At 38.5% G+C, this 21,252-nt stretch overlaps 1 long non-coding RNA gene across 9 annotated transcripts in view; it reads left to right on the top strand.

Moving 5' to 3' along the window:
* Positions 1–21,252, top strand: part of LOC109026432 (uncharacterized) — a 253,648-nt gene that overhangs the window by 17,060 nt on the left and 215,336 nt on the right. For 6 of the 9 annotated variants that reach the window (XR_008678818.2, XR_008678817.2, XR_010133569.1 and 3 more), the window contains exons 2-3: positions 1,093–1,141; positions 18,583–18,779. This is a non-coding gene — a long non-coding RNA (uncharacterized lncRNA). Of the gene's footprint in view, positions 1–1,092; positions 1,142–14,125; positions 14,319–15,939; positions 16,068–18,582; positions 18,780–21,252 lie in introns of those variants that run through there. The other 3 variants (XR_010133568.1, XR_002005465.4, XR_008678820.2) reach the window with 3 other exon arrangements.

Genomic DNA, 21,252 nt, shown 5'->3' on the forward strand with positions numbered 1-21,252 from the left:
CTCACATGAGTCTAGCCCAGACCAGAACTTCCAAGCAGAGTGCAGCTGAAATTGCTTTCATAGAATGAGCTAATAAATGGTCGTCATGTTAAACCAGTAAGGTTAAGTGGTTTGTTACACAGCAAAAGCTAACTGACACAGTGCACTTAACTACTTCAATTCTGATAGCCCATCACAGAATATTTTAGCTAAGAACTACTTCGTCTAATTTATAGTCCTTTATATTTTTTTCTGTTGGACGCATTTCATAGAGACAAACTAGTTGCTATTTAAGTAAAATAATGCACCATTATGCATACGTTTTTGTTACCTATGTAGACAATGAGAAAATAGAATTGTTTTAAATTCCTAGGGACACTTATAAGTTCTAGGTTGACATTTATCAAATTTTCATTATTATGTCTAAGCACAGTCTTTCCCTACTACCTTCCAAATAAAGAGTTACCTGCTAGGCGCACATCTATCCCACGAATTTGTCAGCTCAAAGGAACAAGGCCAGCAGTTATGCTTGATTATACAGAATAAATACAGAGTATGAAAATTGAAATTAGACACACTTACTATAAAATGTGATGATTATTTCCATTCCAGGACCAAATTGAATAAAAAAAACCTTATTGATCTGGATTGAATTTCAATTTGCTAAGATTTGAGCAAGCCAACTTCTGCCCAGTAATGTTCGAATAGAAAGGCTTATGAGGCCAATAGTCTGTTCATCACAGGTGATAAAGTTTTTTTTTAAAGTCAATAAATTACTTTTTACTACAGGAGAAATGTATGCTTTATATGCCAACAAAGAGTTGAAATGCCGGAAGCACTTGAGGACTAAATTACGGAGCACTTATTTCATCACAACAGAACGCTAATGCCGGTGCTTGATTACAACAAGCCATCCAATTGCATGAATTTGGGCTGCAAGGCACCCAGGCTTTTCTATTCATTAGCAAAGTTATTGATTCTGGAAAGTTACCTCTAATAAAACTACACCATTTTCTCAGGCCTGTTATATGGGCGCAGACAAATTATTTGATCAACGATATTGAGCAAAAGGAAAAGCATTCATTGTCTCTAATCTCTTTTCCCTCCTCCCAGAGTTGTACCTGGCGATCATCAGCAGTATGAAGAGGAGCTGTGGTGCCAGGTCTGATTTGGTTTTATATAGCTATATAAATATTTGATAATTAAATCACATTGTTTCAATAAGAATATTAAATAAAAGCTAAAGTTAAAAATGACAAAATGGGCCAGGTGTGTTGGCTTACGCCTGTAATCCCAGCACTTTGGGAGGCCGAGATGGGTGGATCACTTGAGGTCAGGAGTTTGAGACCAGCCTGACCAATATGGTGAGACCCCATCTCTACTAAAAAATACAAAAGTTATTCGGGCACGGTGGCAGGCACCTGTAATCCTGGCTACTTGGGAGGCTGAGGCAGGAGAATCACTTGAACCCAGGAGGCTGAGGTTTCAGTGAGCCTAGACTGCACCATGGCACTTCAGCCTGGTCAATAAAAGCAAAACTCCATCTCAAAAAAAAAAAGACAAAATAGTATAATATTATATTCATAAAAATAATTTTACATTTACACAAAGGTGTAATTCACTGTACATTAGCTTCAACAAAACATCCATAAGTTATTCAGTTCCCAGTTATCGGCTGCTTGAACTTTTATGCCCTTTAGCTCTATCTGTTAAAGAACGCATACCTCCATAGAGCTCCCATAAAATAGTTTTTAATTAATTTAATCAAAGAATATTGTTCCAAGAATATAGTTAATACACTGAATGGAATTTTTATAAATAAAATTAATAAAGATGGAAATGTGTTACTTAAAAAATAAGATTCTAGCTATTCTATCATTGTTTGTGTTTCCATTTAAATATTAGAATCACCTTGCCAAATTCCACACAAAAATCCTGCTGATATTTTGATTGGAATTGCATTGAATCTATTACATTAATTTGGGGAAAATTAATATTTAAAAATAGTGAGTTTTCCAATCCAATCACAAAGTATACCTTACCATTTATTAGAAATTTAATTTTCTCAGCAATGTTTTAGTTTTCAGTGTGGACATTTTCCACCTATTTTCTTAAATTTATCTCTAAATATGACATATTCTTTATGTTCTTATATAAATATTTAAAGTTCACATTCATAAGAAAATTCAAATCACCAACTGGGAGACATTATTTGTAAAATATATGTCTGACAAAGAACTTGTATCCAAAAAGTATAAATAATTTTTGCAATTAAATAATAACAATATAAAGAAAAATTGCAAATATGGAAAAGATTGAGATACATTTGAAAACAGAAGATACACGACCCACAAGCAGATTAAAAGCTGCTCAACACCATCAGTTATCAGGAAAATGCAAATTAAAATCACAGCAATTTATCCATTCACACACTAAAATGATTACAATTTAAAACCCAATAGTAATAAGATTTGGCAAAAATATGGGGAAACAAAACTTCTCATATACTGCTGAACAGGTTTATAAAACGGTGCAATCACTTAGGAGAATTGTTTGGCAGTTTCTCAGGCTTAGATATTTGTCCCAAAGAATTGAAACATGGTTCACAAAAATACTTGCCTAGAAATGGTCACAGCAGCTTGATTCATCATAGCCCCAAAAGAGAGACAACCCAAATGTCCATCGCATCACAGACATGGGAAAATGAATCAACAACAGAGATCTCATGTTATTTTAGGTTATCTTCTAAGTGGGCAGGTTTTTATTTTCCAATCCAGTAAGACAAATTCTCTAGAAAACTGGGCATAGTACCCACCTCACAAGTTCACTGTGAGCATTAAATGAATTGGTTTATTTAACACATGTCAAACATTGTCTGGAAAATTCAGAGCACTATATATATGAGTCTTGGTTATGAGTATTACTGAAACTTCTATGTGCCTTGCTTTTCCTGTATTTCTTGTCACCTCGTTCCCCTTCCTCATGGCTCCTTTTGAAGACAGTATTTAATTTACATCTCCATTACTGTTTGGAAGCTATGTCCTTTGTTATACTATTTTAATAGTCACCCTTAAAATTTGAATGTATGTATAAAACGTAAGTCCTAAAGTTAATCAATGTCTTTACTTTCTTCACCCTCAGATTCAAGGACCTACGAATGATTTATTTGTCATCATTCCTTTCAAATCACATTTACAGTTGTTGTATTTTTAAAATTTCTGCCTTGCTTTCCCACAAATTAGACATTGTTTGATAGTGAACAAAAGCAAGAGTCAGATCTCCTCTGTGTTCCTTGTCTCCCTTCCTTGATACATTTCAGACCTTCCTTATGGGACCTTATTCTTTGTTTGTTTTTGAAGCCCAACCTTTAGAAGCTGTTTTGTGAGGCTTATTTAGAAGTAAACTCTTTCAAAATCTGCTCATTTGTCTTTATTTTGTCCTCATTCTCGAAAGATACTTTAGCTGTATAAACTATTCTCCATTGCCCATTATTTTCTCTGAACACACTGAGGGCGTTTCACTGTGTTCTTGCTTTGCTCATTGTTTTTGTGGCTCAGCTAGCTGTCAGTCTGAATGTTCCTTTGTAGAATGTGCGCTTGTTTCTTCTAGATCCCTTTGAGCACTGTAGACGCACGTCCTCTTTATAGTACAATTTTGGCTTGTGTATTGAGGATCGCATAAACAGTATGGGCTTAGGTTCCCAACCATGGCAGCCCAGTGGGTACCACATTAACAGGGGTGAAGTTTTTACTTTTTCTCCATCTCTATGAAAATTGAGACAGGAGTTAGGCAGATTGTTTTTCCATTCTCAGGGGTCTGGCTTTATGCAGATGGTCTGAGGTTTGAACTCTAGGCCACAGGACACTGGGTGTGGTCCCAGGGAGTCTGGTGGCTTCAATGCTAGCTTTCCTCCTCGTGCTGTGCTCCTGCCTAGGTCCTGCCCACATGGACTTCCTTCACCTTCATGCAGGCTCATCCATGCTTTACACGTTATGCATGCCCATTTGTGTGTCCCAACTTAGCATTTTGATTTGTTATATGAATAAAAATCAAGAGAGATGCAAGATCCGTAGTTAGTCATGTTTGTGGAAATCGAAATCCCCCACACATTTTTTCATCCATTTGAATTTATTAAGTTTGAGGAAAATGTCTTAACAAATAAGCAAGTTTGGCTAGTCCTAGAAACTATATCTCTAACTTCTAACTTGGGAGTTACTGTACCAATTATATGGTGAAAAAAATTATAGTTCATAATTATTTGGTATTAAAAGAGACCTAAAAATTATTTTTTATTCATTCCTTTTACATCTATGAGGCAAAATAACAATGCAAAATTATATAAATGTGATTATCTACCAGCAAAATTTGGATTAAAGACTATTTTCATGTGAAAAATGTGAAAACGATAAAACATCACATAGACTGTGAGAAAAAATGTATTGTTTTCACATGTTCTTGTAAATATATTCTTATCCTTTTTATCTAACGTGTAGCTAAATATCAAAGGGCCATTGACTATATATATATATAGCTGATGCTGAAAAAGGCTATTGAATTGTTTCAATTAACAATATAGCAAAAATACTAAAGCCTTTCACATTTTTTTTTTTTGAGACAGAGTCTCGCTCTGTCGCCCAGGCTGGAGTGCAGTGGCCCGATCTCAGCTCACTGCAACCTCCGCCTCCCGGGTTCACGCCATTCTCCTGCCTCAGCCTCCAAAGTAGCTGGGATTATAGGCACACACCACCATGCCCAGCTAATTTTTGTGTTTTTTGTAGAGATGGGGTTTCACCATGGTGGCCAAGATGGTCTCGATCTCCTTACCTCATGATTTGGGAGGCCTAGGCCTCCCAAAGTGCTGGGATTACAGGCGTGAGCCACCGTGCCCAGCCCTTTCACATTTTACATCTTGTAATTCTCTATTCTGCTCTACACCATAGGGATGATCCTTCCAAAAGCATCCTATCTAGATTCTGCTGTTAAATCACCTTTGTTGGCCTGGCCAGTTATCAAACTTAACAGCCCCTTCATCATCAAAGACTCGCCCTCTATCCGCATCCCATTCCTTGCTTCCGCCAATAATTTGACTAGTAAAGAAGTCATTGCATGCCACAAATTGTCAGTGCTGACTTCCTCAACAAGGAAGTTATTTATTTACTTATTTAATATATGAGTGACTCAGATGCAAATTCCATCTTGAGAATACCAACTCCTGATGCCAACTGACTGTCAGTCATGGCTACAACAGGAGACTGGATTCACTCAAATAGTTCAAATAAACAGAACGTAATAGAGGGACTACTTACAGAAGTGAAGCAGGGTTGAGGAAAGACACAGGGGATGTTGAGCTACTCAGAGCTGCAGTGACAGCATGTGGAAATAGAATTACTGAAGTTCCATAAGGCCAGAATTGTGAGAGTCTATCCAGGAGTAGCTGAATTTGCAGAGGAATGCAGCTGTCCACAGAGAAACAATGGCAAAGGAGCAATGGAGCAGAGAAGACATCGTCTAATTTCTCTTTACTTTCTACTGTATGATATGGTAGAAGGCTTGCTTTTGGCTGTGCTGGAAAACATACAGAAAGGAAAACCAAAAGATAAGCTTTAGGTTTTAGAATCTCCACTCAAGATGCAGGTGGAAAATTAGAAAGCCACTGTGGTGAAGTTAAAATCTATCTTGTATATCTGAAGTCAGCTACACAAAGGAGAAAACATCAAAACTAATTGCATTGATTGTGTAGTTTCAGTACCTGTTAAATGCATAATTCCATTGATTCCGTTTGGCAATGGCTGAGCAACTGATTGTAAAGGAAAAGGGCCCTAAGATTTAGTATGGCAAACCGAGATAAAGTTAAGAAATTCTAGCCCACCAATCTCCTGAAAGCTCTTTGTAGCCAGAATCACCTCTGCCTAAGTTGCTCTTGGCTTGAAGATCTGCTCTGAGAAGAGATACCATGTACGTCAATGGAACTACAAAATCTTGAAAACTTATGCCAGAAGGAAGCTGGAAAGCATAAAAAAAATTAATTCTTATAAACTTTTTTTTTCTGCCTTCTCTTCCCTCTCCAGCTCTAATTTCGGATTTGTCTATTCTTATTTTCATTTATATCATGTTGTTTCATATATTTTGAAGCTGTTATGTGATGCTTGCATTTAGGATTCTTGTGTCCTCTTGATGCATTAACACCATTATAAAATGGCTTTCTGTACCCTGGCATCCCTCTTTTTCCTGATTTAATATGCCCACAGTAGATTTCTTATTATTAGAACTTATGTAGTACATTTTTGTTCTTCCTGTTACTTTTAAAGTGAATTTCTTTTAGATGGAATGTTGTTGTGTCTATGAAAAACAGTCTATGCTTTAAAATTTAGTATTTAGACTATTTACCTTTAATGTAATTATGGGCATAGTAGGGTTTAAATCTACCATCTTGCTATTCGTTTTCTATTTGTTCCATATTTTTCTTATTCCTTTTGGGTTTCCACCTTTTTCCATGTTAATTGAATATTATTTAATGTTTGCACACTATGGCCTTATTAGCTACAGCTATTTATTTTATTTTATAGATGTTGTTTTTGGGTTTACAATCTTTAACTCATCACAATATACTTTCAAATAATATTTTACCACTTTGCATATAAGACCATTAAACAGTGTACTTTCTGTCTCCTGTCCATTTTTAATTTATCACAATGTACCTTCAAATAATATTATCCATTTTGAAAATAACATAAGAAACTTACAACAGTATGCGTCCATTTTTCTCTTTTTTGGAGAATTACCATGCATTTTATTTCTGCATATGTAATAAATTTCACATTACATTTTCTTCTTGTTTTAAACTGTTAATTTTATTCTAAATAATTTTTTTTAATGAGAAAAAAAATTGAATTTACCCCCAAGGTAGCATTCTTGTGTTCTATCTTTTTTGCATATTTTAAATCCAAGTATCTATTTGATATTATTTTCTTTTATTATAAATAACTTATTTCTACATTTATTGTAGTGTAAGTCTGCTGTTGACAAATTACCCCAGCTTTTCTTTTCTAAAAAGTTTATCCTTATTTTTGAATGATGGTTTTGCTGTTTGCTGAATTTACAGTTCTAGGTTGACAGTTTTTAAATTTTTAAAGTAAAATTCTAACACCTTGTTTTTGCTTCATTTCTGATAAGCTTCAGTCATTCTCATTTTTGTTCCCCTGTGTGTAATATGTATTTTTTCTCCAGTTGTTTTAAAGTTTTTTCTTCATCACTAGTTTACAGTAGTTTCATTTTTATATAGCTTGTGGTGCTTCTCTTTGTGGTTTGTCCTGATTTTAGTCAGCTGATTGGTGAGTGTATAGCTTTCATTAAACCAGTAAAATGTTTAGCTATTTTAAGTATTTTCCTACCTCCTTCCTCCCCATCCTACTCTTGCTTTCTCTCGGACTCTACTTGCATGTATGTTAGATTGCTGGCTGTTTTTCTACTGTTCACTGATTTTGTATCTTATTTTTAGTCTTTTTTTCTCACCTTGCTTCAGTTTGGATAGTTTCTGTTGCAATATTTTCAAGTATGTCGATCTTTCCTTTCACAGTTTTGAGTATGCTCTTAAATCCAGTGAATTTTTCAATTTAAATATTGTATTCTGGGCCAGGTGCGGTGGCTCATGCCTGTAATCCCAGCACTTTGGGAGGCCGAGGAGGGCGGATCACCTGAGGTCGGGAGTTAGAGACCAGCCTGACCAACATGGAGAAACCCTGTCTCTACTAAAAATACAAAATGAGTGGTGGCACATGCCTGTAATCCCAGCTACTCGGGAGGCTGAGGCAGGAGAATCACTCGAACCCAGGAGGCAGAGGTTGCAGTGAGCCACAATTGAGCCATTGCACTCCAGCCTGGGCAACAAGAGCGAAATTCTGTCCCCCGCCGAAAAAAAATTGTATTCTTTAGTCCCAACTATTAATACATGGATAAGGTGTACCATCGCCACCACCATTATCAACATCATAACAACAGCGTTTTACAGCACTTTTAAGACTATAAATGCTTTTATATATATTAACAGATTTTACACTCACTGAGGCTTGGTTATTTCCATCTTAAAGTTATGAAGTGTGAGGCTCAGAAAATAAGTCAGTTTTTCAAACATACTAGGAAAAAAATTGTATGCTAGAACTGAAATCTAAATCTATCCAAGTCAATTTTTATTTGCTACTTCATGCTGCCCATATCTATAGTTGATCTTTTACCATACCATGATCTTAGGAGACTAGGAAACAATAAAACCACAAGTAAGAAAATGATTCTTTCTATACATTTCAAACCAAATAGCTATCTAAGACAATTTATCCAGATAATCCAAGTCAAATAAAAGTATGCTTCAGTTCTCTGGATATTATAAGCAAAAGTGTCAAAGATAGCTTTGTGCCTCCAGTGAAGAGCAGTCAGGCAACCAGAAGGCATACCTAGCGATATAATATTTATTATTTCTTGAGCTTTTATTGCTGGGTGTTCAATAGTCCTGTGAGATAGTTCTCATTATTCTTTATTTATACATGAGAAAATTGTCTCACAGAAGTTGCATAACTTGCTCAGAGTCCCATGGATAATAAGTGGCCCAGGCAGCACTTGAGTCCAGGTCAGTCTTGCTTTTTCCCTTTCTTATTCACTGTCCTACCTTGCCTCTATGTTTGTGTCCCTTCTTAGTCACTTCTGTTGCACTGTTGATTTGTCTTTTTTTTTAATACACATGTGCTTTATTTACTGCAATTGACAAATAATTGTATCATTTATGGCATTCAACACAGTGTGTGGTGTTTCCTTTTTTTTTTTTTTTTTTTATTTTGAGACAGAGTCTTGCTCTGTCAATGGGGCTGGAGTGCAGTGGCATGATCTCCGCCCACTGCAGCCTCTGCTTGCTGGGCTTAAGCGATTCTCCTGTCTCAACCTTCCAAGCAGCTGGGGCCATCCAGGCATGCACCACCGTGCCTGGATTATTTATTTATTTATTTGTAGAGCCCTCTTATAGAAGTCTCCCTATATTTCCCAGGCTGGTCTCAAACTCCTGGGCTCAGCAATCCTCCTGCCTTGGCCTCCCAAAAGCCCTGGGATTACAGATGTGAACCGCTGCACCTGGCCTAACATGAGGTTTTGAAATACATATATATTGTGAAATGGATAAATCTAGCTAAACGCATACTTATTTTTTGTCTGTGGTGAGACCACTTAAAGCCTACTCTTTCAGCAATTTTAAAGTATATCACCATGGGGTACAATAGATCTCTTAGACCTGTCCCTACTGTCTAGATGGCATTTTGCATCCTTTGACCAACGTGCTGATTTATCTTTAACATATTGTATTGCTACCTCGTGGTAGGCAGAACTTTGGTCCTCGTGATCTCAGCCACCTAGCGTTACATCCTGTTATGTTACGTGGCAAAGAGGCTTTGCAGATGTAATTAATGTTACTCCTCAGTTGACTTTAAGATAGGGAGATTAACCTAGATTATGCAGGTGAGCTGGATCTAATCTCATGAGCTCTTTAAACATCGGAAGAGGAGGGTAGAAGAGAAAATCAGAGATTATAAGTGAAAAGGTTGGAGATGTCATTACTGGCATTTAAGATAAAGGGGGCCAAAAGCCATGGAATATGGGTGGCTTCAAAAGCTGAGCCAATAGCTGGCAAAATCGTGAGGACACTCACTCCTGTAGCAACATGGAGCTGAATTCTGCCAACAATCTAAATGAGCCTGGAAGCAGGTTCTCCCTCAGAGGCTCCAAAGAAGAGCCCAGGCCAGCTGACAGCTTGACTTGCACCTTGTGTGCCCCTATATAGAGAACCCAGTCAAGCCATGCTGTACTCAGACTTCCAACTCATGGAACCTATGAGATAATAAATAGGTGTTGTGTTAATTTATTATGGCAGCAATAGCAGGCTAATACATACTTTAGGAACAATTAATTTCAAATTTTTGTGTGTGAACTCTCCTCATTCACAATCATGACACACAAACACATTCACCCACACACTCTCAGAGATACTCAAGTTGTATACTTTCAGAAGAGGCTTTCTCTGTTTTTAAAGTCTGAAGTTCTCAGCATTCTCACTGAGCCATGCTATCACTTTTGTGTCACTTTGGACAGCCTTCCCTGCTGTCTGTCATCCTCAACTTTTTCTTGCATTGTCTGTTTTCCCTTTTCCCTGTTTGCACCTCAGTTCTTTTGTTTTCTGTTAATTTTAGGACCTGATTATATACACAGCTAGTCCACAAACACATGTATAGTTTTCTTCACAAAAAATCAAGGAAGGATATTGCATTGTGTGAAGTGTTTGCATCTTTATATTTTTATTTTATACTTACTGCAAAGTGGCATGTGGATACTTTTCTACTGCTGGATACAAAGGTATCTATTAAGATAGAAATATTCCTCATACATGTACTGTAGGATTCTTGGAACTGAAGAAAATTTGGCCTCTGAAAAACTGTATTATCATAATCATAAGAATTATATTTGATAGAGTTTCTAATATTTTATTAACATCAGGAGATTCTATTGAAGTCAACATTTGCAATTTAAATGTGGTATTAAGCACTTTGTTTAAAGGCAGAATAATTATAATGCATCAATCTGTATGTTTCTACAAATTTGACAACTATAACACATGCCACTTAAATAAAACCGTATTTACCATGCATGGTCTCATATAAATACAAGCTGTAAGTCTAAGAGCCACCCTAGATTCCATTCTCTTCTTTACCTCCAGTGACTAGTCCGTCCCCAAGGTGAGCTTATTTTTCTTCCTGAATGACCCTAAGGGGTAAAAATAGATTTGATAGTTGGGGACGATATGATTTGCGGTTATACAGAAAAACTTTTAACTACTGACACTATACAAAGCTCTAACTTGTCCTTTGGAGGAAAATATTTTTCTTACTAACATTTACTGACTAGACATTTAGTGGGAATATCAGGGAACGTGCTGGTTTCAAATGGTTGGTTGCAGGTCCCTTTCAAAAATGGGCATTTCCAATTCTGCATCAACATCATTGTTTACACAGCTGCGGAGAGCACATTCTTCCAGGAGCACCTTCAGGGCTTTCCAGGAAGCTTCTGGGCTTTGTTTGTTTGGAATCCTAAAGCAAGCAGCCTTTCCTGAAAAGAACGTCCTCAGGAAATACTTTGGAATAAATCAAATGATATTTTTAGGCATTTTTATCGATCTGTTGTTTAGAGACGATTTTGAATCTGTTGACTTATTTTGTGATAAGCAGAACTTTTACAGCATCTCAATGGAATCTGATTTCTAGATTGACTTGCCACCTTGAAATGATAATTACATTGTTTTTGAGAAGTAACATCTTTGTTTCCATAACATAAGACTTTCAGTTTATAACACAATGTACAATTGGGGCTTACTTTTTTAAAAGCACTGATTTATTTGAAACCTGTCTAAATTTGGCTAGGTTTCATAATTGGAGCAATCATCAATATAGTATGAATGACCTTATACAATATAATTTTATTAAATGAAATATTTTTATTAAAACTAAATGAAGTCATAAAAATTTGATTTTTTTCTAAAGAAAAAGTGTATTGAAATCCATGGACCTAAAATGTGGCCTATTATTAAAAAAATCCTATTTAAATATACTTTTGAAATAGATACATGTTTCTAGCATATTTTATTCACCCTGTACTTATTCTCTTATCAGAATTACTCCACAGAAAGTCATCTTGTTTTATGAAAATAACTGAGAAAGTCATTGTTTTTCTTCCTGACAACATTTAAATGTTGGAAGCCACATCTTTATTAAGTTACATTCAGCTGATTGCATTTATGAAATTAATCTATGAGGTCAAAAAAGAATGAAATAAGTATAGTATTCAAAAGATATCACTAACAAAAATCATTGATCAATTTAAAGAAGTTATTAACATATAACAATGTTAAGTAGTTCATTATACTTTAAATATTTCCAGTCTATTATTAGTTAAAAAGTAAATCTGCTAGTATTTTCCCCCCAAATTCATTATTTCACTGAATTCCTCTCATCTGAACATAGCTTAGGTGTATTAAGATGTTGCGTAAGATGGCTCTCTGAAGCTATTTAATTTATTCTAATTAACAAGTGTCTGCATTCTTAATGTGTTAATTATTAGGGCTCCCCAATCTCTTATTCGATTTTTTCATTCAACAAGTATTTATTGAATGCTTATTATGTCAGACCCTCTTCTAAATATTGGAATAATAGTAATAAAACAAATCAAAGTTTATACCCTCAAGAAGTTTATGTTGTAATGAAGGATGCAAACAGTATATACACACTGCAATGTCAGCTAGTGATAACTTTTGAGAGAATAGTGAAATAACATACGTACAGGGATAGAAAGTGATGGGAAAGCCTTGTCTCCATCGTCCTTCATTCCCTCTCAGAGCTCCAGCCAAGTACTTTCTCCAGCAGTCGTGTTAAACACACTCCCTTCTATTATTAGGCATGTCCTGACCCCTCTGTCTGAAACACTTGCCCTTTGCCTAGCTAACTGCTATTCTTCAGTCACAGTCAAATACTGCTCCACAGGCAAGCCTTCCCCACTCCCAGCCATGCTCCCAGAGCATCATGAAACTTCCATGAAATTTGCCATTGTTTGTATGATGATTTGCTCACTCTATTCTCCTCACTAGAGCATGGGATTATATTATGTAATATTACTATATATATGGCACAGAGTGAATGTTCAATAGAATTAGTTGAACGCATTATTTTAAGTATAATATATCAAGAAGACAGGTTTCAAAGACCACATATTTTAACCATTCTGTTTATACGGGATGTTTAGAAAAGGCAAATCTATGGAAAAAGAAGGTAGATTAGTGTTTATGTTACCGAAACACCAGGGGTTCGGTCAAGGTCCTGCTACTCGCTGCACAGAAAGCCAATGATTGAGACGACGAGTATTGCCAAGGAAGAATCTTTAAACAGGTGCTGCAGCTGAGGAGATGGAAACTCACTCTCAAATCCACCTCCCTGACGCGCTAAAACCAGGAGTTTATATAACAGGGAAAAAAAATGCAACTGTGTAAGAAAACAGGAACTAGGGAGAGGCAAGGAAGCCATCATGGTGAATGAGGGGTCTGGCATCTCATTGTCCGGATGTGATGATCTGGTGAGTTTCAGTTGTTTGATACTTTTTTTTGAGAGACCTGATGGTCATTTTCTGAGGGAGGAACTCAGATTAAACAAATATAAGTTTCAAGCTTTAAGATTAGAAGGGTCAATTCCTATATTTATCAAAAAATATCTATGAGACCACTGGGTCAGTTTAATTTACCCAGGGCTGAGAGAGGGAATGGGGATTCACTGCTGACTGGCCTGAGGGAACTTACTGGAAAGATGGAAATGTTCTAAAACTGGATTATGGTGATGGTTGCAGACTAAGCAAGTTTACTAAAATCATTGAATCATACTAAAATCATTGAATTGAAAATTAGATGAATTTTATGATATGTAAATTATATCTCAATAAAGGTCTTTTTATTTTATTTTATTTTATTTCTTTTTGAGACAGCATCTTGCTCTGTGCCCAGGCTGGAGTGCAGTGGCACGATCTCGGCTCACTGCAACCTCTGCCTCCCGGGTTCAAGCAATTCTCCTGCCTCGGCCTCCCAAGTAGCTGGGACTACAGGTGTGCGTCACTGCGCTTGGCTAATTTTTGTATTTTTAGTAGAGATGGGATTTTACCATGTTGGCCAAGCTGGTCTTGATCTCCTGTCCTCAAGTAATCCGCCCGCCACAGCCTCCCAAAGTGCTGAGATTACAGGCGAGAGCCACCACGCCCAGCCTCAATAAAGGTCTTTTTTTTAAAAAAAGGAAATGACTAGGGGAAGTGTAAGGATGTGGGGGTGGCCAGGGAAGGTCTTTTTAAGGAGATGCTATTTGACTAGAAAATTGACATGAAGGCAAGAGCCCTGAAGATGTCTCAGGACAGAGGGCTCCTGGCAGGGGAGCAGTGGGGATCTTAGGTGCATTGCTATGTTGGAAGAACAGTGGGGAGTCCAGGTGGCTGCGGCGAGGTGGAATGGGGGCCACAGGAGGAAGCGGAGGCTAGGGAGGAGCCTGTTAGGTATGTGAGGTTTGGGTAATTAGGGTCAGGGTATTGAATTTTATTTTAAATGTGATGAGATGCTATTGAAGGATTTTAGCAGGAGAGCAACATAATTTGGTTTATATTTTGACAGAGTCACTTTGGCTGCTGTACGGAAAAACAGAAGCAGGAAGCCCAGATAAGAAACTGAGTAGCCAGTCACGAAATGGTGGTGTTATGGATCAGGGTGGTAACGGTGGAGGCGGTGAAAAGTATGTATCTTATAGATAGAAATATGTGAGAATATCACAGCCTATTCTAAAAACTGCTGAATCATTGAGTGAATATAGTTGGGGAAGTGGGTGGAGCAGAACAGCATAAGAAGAGAGTAAAGAAGTGTGTGGGGTCAGATTACATGAGGCCTTATAGGGCGTGGGACAGAGTTTCACTTCATCTTAAATGCAGTGAGAAGTCATTGGAGGATTTCAGGTGCGGAATGATACAGTCGGACTCACTCACATGAAGATTATTCTGTCTGCCAGGTGGAGAAGAGATCATAGGGGAAGAAGCACAGAAACCCAAGAGCAAGTTAAGACACTAATGGCAGAGGTTAGGCAAGAGGTGGTGGTGGTGTAGATTGGGACAGTGGCAATGCAGATAGAAAAATAAGCGTATACAAGGGCTCCTTTAGAATTGGAACAGAGGGGATAACTGGATATGAGGAAGAGGAAACTAAAGAGTGAAGCATTTTTGGTTTGGGTAACTGAGTTACAGCAGTTTTTTTTTTGAGATGGAGTCTCACTCTGTCAGCCAGGCTGGAGTGCAACAGCACCATCTCAGCTCACTGCAACCTTCACCTCCCAGGTTCAAGCGATTCTCCTGCCTCAGCCTCCCCAGTAGCTGGGACTACAGGTGTGCACCACCACACACAGATAATTTTTGTGTTTTTAGTAGAGACCAGGTTTCACCATGTTGGCCTGGATGGTCTCGATCTCTTGACCTCGTGATCCACCCGCCCTGGCCTCCCAACGTGCCGGGATTACGGGCCCGAGCCACCATACCCAGCCCAGTTACAGTAGTTTACTCCAGAATAATACCACATGTATAAACATAGGTTACATACATACTTAAAAGAACATTAGAGTTCTTTTTTGTTTTTCTTTGATGTTTGGCTTTGATTTAATGGGATTTTACTATACACATTTCTCTTAAGCAAGCCTTTAACACTCAGCACTTTAAAGCGCTTGGTACATAGTAGGCTTAAGTAATATTTTATCACACTGAGCTGGAGAGTTCTTAGATATTGTTCTTACCTCAAATTCAGTCATCCCTTGGTAGCTGCTAGGGATTGCTTCCAGGAACCCCATGAATTTTTTTACCAAAATCCACAGATGCTCAAGTCCCTTATACAAAACGTTGTCTTGTTTGCATGTCACCGACACACATACTCCGTGTACTTAAACCATCTCTAGACTGCCTATAATACCTAACGTGATGTAAATGCTATGGAAACAGTTGTTTTACTGTATTGTTTGGGGAATAACATCAAGTCTGTACATTTTTCAGTAGAGATGCAATGATCACAGGCCTAACTGCCTTTTCAATCTGCACGTGGTTGAATCCATGGATGCAGAGCCCGTGGGTGCTGATTGCTAATTGTATATCCTACTTCTAATACTTCTTTTGTATGGAGTGAACTTCCAAAAACCTTCTGAAACATTAAGTCATGCTCTTCTTTGAAGTCTGTCTGTGAATCCTCACGGCTGGTCAGCGTGAGAACCAAAGGCTGCAGTGGTGCACACAATGTCCTTCATCCCAGTAGCTTGATTGTTCAGCATCTGTGTGACTCAACCTCTCCTATTGTCCTTGATTCAATAGCTGATCTACTGAACTATGTAGCTGAATTACAGCTCCTCAAGCACGGTGCTGTCTTGGCTTGGAATGCCCTACTGCTTCTGTTATTATTATGATGACACGTTGGTGATTTTTTTCCTATGAGAATCTTCTCTAATTTCCCAAGTGTAAGTTAGCTATCCTCCTGTGTGTGCCCTGAACCCTGTACATCCCCATCATCACAGTAGTTCATTGCCTTGTAATTGCTTGTTTGCTTTTATGTTTCTCCCATTGGACAATATATTCCTTAAAGCCAGAGATTTTTCCCTGTGATATTATCCTCAGAACTTAATATAGTACATGTTGTCATACTAAAAGCTTGATCAATACAACATACATAAGTAAAGGAACATTATTCTTCTACATTAGAGAATACAGTTCCTAGGGAAAGTATGTATTTAGACCACACGACTGAAGCAGCAGGTCTGGGGAACACCCATACTCAAGGAATGGGGAGGAACAAAAGGCATTAGAAAAAAAAGAAATGGGATAGCCGTGAAAGCGCAAGAACAATGTTCAGAGTGTTTATCACGGCCGTCTGGGAAAAACAGAATTTCAAGAAATGAATGATCAGTCATGTCAAATGCTTATAAAAGTCAGGAATAATGGCTGTGAAATGTCCAATCAACTTGGCAATTAAAAATACACTGATGACTTTATGAAGCAGTTTCAGTATGTTGGTTGAGACAGAAGCCAGATGATGGGGTGCTGCATAATAAATGGCACATCGCGGGTTGATGACAGCACAGCCCTGCTTTAATACGGCAGGAAACACGATGGGTTCTGTGGCATCCTCCTACTCACTGTCTTCTGTGGATTGTGACTCCTGGTGACTGACAGATGTTTAATTTCCTGAGGGCAAGCAAAGTCACGCCTTTAATATGCCCGAGAATAATGATGGATGATGCAACTTTGGATACGCCTGTAGAAGAGACAAGCGAAAGGAACAGGTGTAGAAAAGCTCTGAAGGGGTCTGGGCGCAGTGGCTCATGCATGTAATCCCAGCACTTTGGGAGGTCGAGGCGGGCAGATAGTGAGGTCAGGAGTTCGAGACCAGACTGACCAACATGGTGAAACCCCATCTCTACTAAAAATACAAAAATTAGCTGGGCGTGGTGGCGGGCACCTGCAATCCCAGCTACTTGGGAGGCTGAGGCAGGAGAATCACTTGAACCCGGGAGGCAGAAGTTGCCGTGAGCTGACATGGTGCCACTGCACTCCAGCCTGGGTGACAGAGCGAGACTCTGTCAAAAAAAAAAAAAAAAAAGAAAGAAAGAAAGAAAAAGAAAAGAAAAGAAAACAGAAAAGCTCTGAAGGGAGAATTCTTGAGTGTGTGATGTTTGAAATACTGGACTAAAGGGCAGTTCAGTGGGACAGTGGGTGGAATTTGCATTGGATACCAGAACAGAGTTTGGGAAGAGAGATTTGGCCAAGAGACTACACCCTGTAGATCTCCACTGACAGAGGAGTTAGTGACCAAGAGCCTGGCCACTGAGCTGAAATCCATCGTGCACTTGTGCTGTAACCACATTCCCATGGGCTGCTCTCCAGCCAATGACTGAATTGGAAGCAGGGATGCCTGTCCTGGGAGCCATGAGCTCCTCTGATGGCTGAGGTTGACTCATGGACTTCCAGTAGCTTTGCTGAACCTTCCATAGACTGGAAAGCAGCCTAAGATGTTTTCTCGCAGACCCCTCTGGCTCCTTCACCGTTTCCTTTTACAGTAGTTTTCTTAATAACATCCTTGCATGTTTAATCCTGTGCTGATATCAGCTTCTCAGAGGGTCCAGACCGATATAATATCTAATGGGTAGTTTTATTTTTGAAGGGAGGTGAATTGCTGTGTTATTAGTGTTGTACCCTTCTATCATTCACTATCATTCATGTTTCTTTAAGATATATTCAGTAAAATACCCATTTCTCACTAATGCTGGTTAGAGTAGGTCTTTTTTTTTTTTTTGAGACATAGTCTCCCTCTTATTGCCCAGGCTGGAGTGCAGTGGCGCCATCTTGGCTCACTGCAACTTCCGCCTCCTGGGTTCAAGTGATTCTCCTGCCTCGGCCTCCTAAGTAGCTGAGATTACAGGTGCCCGCCGCCATGCCCGGCTAATTTCTTTTGTATTTTTAGCAGAGCAGGGTTTCATCATGTTGGCCAGGCTGGTTTTGAACTCCTGGCCTCAAGTAATCCGCCTGCCATGGCCTCCCAAAATGCTAGGATTATAGGCGTGAGCCACCATGCCGGGCCAGGTCTTCTTTCTTGAGGGGAGGGACAAAGTGAAATAATAACTGCTCTGCAATGTCTTCTTCAGAAGAGAAGCTGCCCATAGAACAGAGTCCCATGTAGATGATACAGTGATATTAAATAGAACGTTCCCCACAGAAGTTTAACGCGATTAGTATCAAGGTGACGCTTATAAATGCTAATGCAAGAATGCCATTCAGGAGTCTTGCTTTATACCTAAAAAAGCGATGTGTTCCTGATTGTGGAATATCTTTACAGGTAGAAGACAGGTAATAGTTATATAGAAATAAAACAAAAATAACAATGTATAGGATACAGCCTCAAAGATTCCCAGAATATTAGAGCTACAAGGCACGTTAGAGACCATCTCCTAATTTTAAATGCTCTTTTGAATATTCTAGTGAGAGAAGCTGCAGCCTGTTGAGACTCCACAAGATTGAAGATATGAAAAGAGGAAATATGCATGAATGCCCGCATGGAGAACCACCCCCACCTGCTGCTGCCGCTCTAATGATCACGCCCATTATCAACTGAGGGATGGCTCTGTGCCTTGTCCTTGCATTACGTGGACCAAGAACACTTCACAGGACTCAGAGAGGTAAATAAGAGAAACCTATTCTTATAGAGGATGAAAATGAAGCACACAGGGAGGTAAAGTGCCCAAAAATCCTATCTGAACTGGCTTTAGAAACCGTATATTTACTTTTTCATATAATTTGTTTATCTAAGGGAAAAAAATAACAGATGTGTTTAATGGCTTTGGAAACATTTAAACAGGTGGACCTCAGAATATGTGAAATGAACATATTGCCATTGTTTATTATAATTTTCCTTCCTTCTATTTTTGCTTAAAATTCCTCAAGGCCTTTGGATATGCAAAAAAAAATGAGCACTTGTTTTATTATGTTGCTTAATAGAAACAATTTTTTAAAGTATTGATTTACACAGTGACCAAAATACTGATTCTAAACAACAAAACATGCAGCTGTTATGAATCCTGGACGAGCTCTGGAAATGTGTGGTATTGTCTTGCAAAGAAGCTGTTTTTGTTCTAGTCAAATATGGAAATTAGTTTAGAAACTTCATTTTAATATATAATTCTGATTTCAGTGTTACCAGTAAATATTAATGTCCTTTTCTAACAGTCTTAATTTCCTTTTCTCAACTCCCTTGAGTTATATATTTTATTGAAGCATTCATTTACCATCAAGAGAAAAAAATGACATAACCATGTGTGCTGAAATGTACGGCTTCCAGGCCAAAGAGTTAAGGAAACAAATTTGTTCTCCCCCCGCCTTACTTGTGCTATGCATTTAGAAAGAAAACTTTCGACGTCTGTTGTTCTGACTTTTACAGTTTATGATGTAGTTAATCCTATTCACCTTGTGTACTGAGGTAGGTCAGAATTTCTTCTCACCCTTTTCCTCTTCTAACATGACCTGTTCTTTTGCATCATGAGTCATAGAAATGTAAGCTAATACATAAAGTTTTTGAAAAGATGAGGAAAGAGCCAGAGAAATAATAATGCCCTGAGGTTGTGCTATAAGGTATGTTCCACATTGGCAAGAAGTCCCTTGCTTGGTAGATGTGTTCCTATAAGCCCTAAAAGAAAGGGCAGGTGGCTGTCATACTCCCCTTATCCTCCGGACACAATCACCTGAGACCATTCACTAGGCCTTCCAAGGGGAAGCCCAGGTGAAACTGAAGGACAACCCTTCTGAGATGGACAGAAAAGGAAAAACGTGAAATCTTATGGTAAGGGTAAAAGGCCAAAGAGACTTAGGAACTGTAAGGTAGGGAGGAAAGAATGTGGGAGCCCAGAGAGACGGGTCCTCTGTGGCCGTAACAGTAGACTTTTAGTGGAGCGAGAGAGAACATGAGGAAACTCAGGATATTTTGCACCATGGTTTGGACTCTAAGCATGTATTTGATCATATGATGGGTTTATAGTTTTTATTCTTGGTCTCGGCCTCTGTTTTTTCTTCTTATATGTTGTAGTGTTGGGATTCACTCAGATGGTGGCAGAAATATTAAAGGGAAATACTAGGGAAGGTTATAGGGAATAGTCACAAACCTTTTGGAAGGCTGAAAGATTACATAGCTTGTAATAATTGAACAGGCTGAGGCAGCCGGTTCTTACCTTAGAGCATTAGGTCTTAGGGTAAATACTAGGGACAACAGAGGCTTCCCCACTTAAGTCTGTTTACCCTACCTCCATTAACTAACCTTTGAGCCAGATGGCCCACTTGCAGGGAGGTTGACTAGGGATATTGCCCCCTAATGGTATTTACCTTAGACCTCGGTACCTGAGCTTTAATCATTCCTAGAACTACTCTCTTAACCATGTTAATTATCCACAAGTGTGTTGACTCAGAGCTTCTGTTGTTAATTGTATACCAAATAAATGCCTGGAGTGTGAGCTGCTCAGGGCCAGCCACAGTGACAAACCACTCTTGGTGTGCAGGCGGTCGGACACTCAGCAGGACTGGCAAAGCAGAATATCTGTGTCAGTGTACGTTTTATTCGCCTGTCGTTTGGGTCAGGGTCTATGGGCAGACCCCTGCAGCTAATGCCCTCAAGGGTGAGGAGCAATACCTCATTATAGACTTAGTTGTGAAAAGTTTTTTTAAAATTAATGAGACAGTAATCAGGTATTTTAAACAACTGAATTTTACAAACCCTCATAACATTGAGTGGGAAAAAAATTTAGATCTCACAGTCAACTCCTTGATCTTACACATAAAGAAACTGATGCTCAAAATATGAAAAGATTTTCCCAAGTTAATATTACACATGATCAGTGGATATGATACTAGAGCCAGTCTTTGATCTCCAATTCCAGTTTTCTTACTATAATAAGGTGGATTTCTTGTGAGGGAACCAACCGGATAAAGTAAAAAAGCTACAGTTTCTATGAGGATCCACACACTTTCGTGACAACGGAGTAAGAGAAAACGTGGCAAGTGGCCATCGGGCCTCCAGGTGTCTTAGAGTGGTTGACATAGTTCCTGAACAAGAGTGGAAATCCAGCCGGGTGTGGTGGCTTACGCCTGTAATCCCAGCACTTTGGG

Source organism: Gorilla gorilla, chromosome 3, assembly GCF_029281585.2.
Source record: "Gorilla gorilla gorilla isolate KB3781 chromosome 3, NHGRI_mGorGor1-v2.1_pri, whole genome shotgun sequence".
NCBI lineage: Eukaryota > Metazoa > Chordata > Mammalia > Primates > Hominidae > Gorilla > Gorilla gorilla.